At 35.9% G+C, this 3,060-nt stretch overlaps 1 long non-coding RNA gene across 2 annotated transcripts; it reads left to right on the top strand.

Annotated features, from left to right (window-relative positions):
* Positions 1–232: 232 nt before the first annotated feature.
* Positions 233–1,909, top strand: LOC135221536 (uncharacterized). 2 transcript variants are annotated; one of them, XR_010316010.1, is made up of 4 exons: positions 233–330; positions 732–900; positions 1,324–1,448; positions 1,617–1,909. It is a non-coding gene; the product is annotated as an uncharacterized LOC135221536 (long non-coding RNA). The 2 variants fall into 2 exon arrangements; XR_010316011.1 differs by lacking the exon at positions 233–330 and adding an exon at positions 433–463.
* Positions 1,910–3,060: the final 1,151 nt, after the last annotated feature.

Below are 3,060 nucleotides of genomic sequence, written 5' to 3'. Positions count from 1 at the left end.
TTTCTCTATACGGAAAGGATTCATACCAATGTAACAAATTGGAAATATAGCATTCTTGGCCGTAAAGTCGTTTCGGGATGTTTCATGAAAAATTAACAGAACGTCGACAAAGGAAAATCGGCTAAAAGCTAAATACCAAAAAGGTCAAGGAACAATCAAAAGCTCTCTTCCCGATTCTCGCAAAGGAGAATCGAGCGGCCGTTCTTGGGTAGCGACTCCCTTAGCGGCTGCCCATGGAGCTGATTGTCCTTGGCAAACGATGACTGCCCTCCTCGGATGTAGTTTGGCTATGGGCAATAAACGTCGCACGTTTTACTTGTGACAGCCTCGGTATTCAGTGATAGTTTAAGACTTGTGTTTCCGTTTGAAGGAATTTTTACTTGTTATTTTTTTTTTTTGGGGGGGGGTTTTTTTTTTTTTTGGGGGGGGGGGGCGTTAGCTAGGTTTTCAGTGGTAGTTTAAGGTTTGTCTTGGGAGTAATATTTGAGTTTTAATTTTTATTTAATTTTTTGACAGTGCTAGTTTGTGTATAGATTAGGAGGGTATTTTACGCAAAGTTCATTTTGAACCAAATTTGTTTGGATATTTATTATTTCTGATTTGGTTGGAGATTTTAGAATTATAATGACTTATTTGTACATTTTGTAATTAGATGTTGTAACACTTCTTGTATTATTTGATTTTACACTAAGCTAAGTAAAGGAGCATAGTTGACTTAATTCTTATTTCAGGTGCGTTCGTGAGTGTGCGTTTACGATGGGTAGTCTTGTCAGTGATGGATATTGGGTATTCAAGCTATTGAATTGATCATCCGTGTGGACGATGTTAAATTGACCGAAAACTAATAAATTTGCTTCAGTTTTCATGAGGATAGGTAAATAGAGAAGATAGAAATAAACGGTGAGTTTTACTGTTTTATTTCTTTGCAACAACTTTAATCCTCCACCCTTATAGGGGCGGTGCCCCTTTAGGGGTGGAGGTACTCCCTTGAACCAGTTATGGTAGGATTTAAGTCCTGCCATAATTGGTTCCAGGGAGGAAAATGTAGTTAGAAGAAACCATCATCAAAGCACCTAATGTGTTTATATTTAGTTGCACAGGTTTTTATTTTGCTTGTAGCCTGTGCGTTAAATTTCAGTTAGCACATTTATAGTTAATTAAATTAGTACTATACAACTAAGCAGTAAAGTTCCAGAAAAATTAGCTTAAAGATGAAACTTGTGTATGCTTTGTCTTCCCACTGAATGTTAGAAACTTAACTATGGAATATTTCATATTTTTATTCGTAGTCGATATCACATTGAACCCCTAATATTATTTCAGGCTGATCGCCAAATTAGGTGTGGCCTGGTGAATTAATCGAAAGGAAAATCTCAAGTCATGAGTTTATGAACTACAACTATGAAAATGAAATGCAAGTTACTAAAGTCGTCCAGCATTCGTGGAGGGTAATATTTTTTTAAACTTTATCTTTAACTATAAATGCGCATTTGAATAACTTTCAGTAACAACTTGGCCTGTCTGGGACTTATTTTTTTTTTTTTAATCTATGGGTGAATCTTCATTTTATATCTGAACCTTCTCTGAACAGATTCTAACGCTTTTCTCACTTCCAGTATATTTGGTGTCTGACTACTGTGGCCTTAGTGAAACCAACGAGACAAATATATTCTGAGGTTTTGCATTTCCTGGATTAGCACGGAGTATCAACCCATGGACGGAAATTAACTAGCGCTGTTGGTTCAGGAGGTTTGCAGTTCCTGGACTGGAATAAAAAGTATCGACGGACGGACGGAGACTTGGAACTTGTGGTGGTTCTAGCCTTTTAACATTGTCTGCTACCTTGGGTTCCCCTGAAGTTTCTCAAAAAATTATTTGAAATTAAAAACGAAGTATGCTCTTAAAACAATGGTAAATTATCTTTATCCTCAGTGTTTTGTATGTTTGGGTTTGAAAATTAACTTTTATGAATAAATAATAGAAATAAATATATAAGAAAACTAAGTAAATAAGAAAACTAAAATGCCTAGAAGGGCTGTTTATTAAAACTAGGACAGAAACTTTACAATGAATGTATATTTTCAAGGTAAAAGAAACTATAAAATTACTTAACCACTGACCGTGACTGCTGACTGCAGTATGCATAAGTCTGGTTAAAAGAACTTTATTCAACTTTTTATTCGGCCAACGCAATTAGGAGTTACAGGAGAACAGCGGTACGTAAACACTACTAACGATTACCGAATTGGTAGTAACTAGTAACTACTTCTGTAACAAGGTGTAACACAAAGGATTAATAGTAATTGTTTGTATATCCTACCACATATACTGAATAACCTTTTAATTTCAAGAGTTAGAATGAGACAATTGAGAAGAAGTAGTTTAGCTGGGCAGTGTTATTTGTAAGAAAAGAATATTTGGATATCCTAGAGTATTTGGATATCCAAGAGTATTTTGATATCCTGGAAGAATATTGAAGACAGGTCTAAGTTCAGCTGCTCAATGGTAGAGGTAGAAACTATCATAGTTTACACATGCAGCAATATAGATGTGGTGCTTGGTTTTTCACAGGCCATTTACTTGAGGTGAAGTAAAGCAGTAATCGGATAATACTCTTTGGTACTGTATGGTGAAGTTGTTTCTAGAGGCAGAAGGTGGGCAAGTCGTGTTTGCCCTGTTGCATAATATCCCGAAAGGGAAGTTTGGCTTTACATATTTTGAGAATTAATGTGCACAGAGTATATTATGAAATACTACAGGGTAGGGTTGGTAGTAATACGGCCTACAAGTCCATTAAAGTAACTACACAAGTAAAGCGCTGGTAGTACATAGTTGTAGACATGAGTGCGAACAGCAAACAATATTTTCTGGTTAAGGTTGATTTCGATCAGGCCCGGTCGTGTGGACAGGTCTTAATTCAAAACTAACTATAGCCATGAAACTGTGCAACCATGGGGATTTTAGTTATATTGAGAAATAATTATAAATCATGATTAGCATAACGGTAGTAGGAAAATTTGTTCGATTACATAAGCTGGTTAACAGTTGGCTGTTTGTAAA

Source organism: Macrobrachium nipponense, chromosome 2, assembly GCF_015104395.2.
Source record: "Macrobrachium nipponense isolate FS-2020 chromosome 2, ASM1510439v2, whole genome shotgun sequence".
NCBI classification, from domain to species: Eukaryota; Metazoa; Arthropoda; class Malacostraca; order Decapoda; family Palaemonidae; genus Macrobrachium; species Macrobrachium nipponense.
Note: the sequence above shows the minus strand (reverse complement) of the source record. Positions and strands in the feature narration are given on the sequence as shown.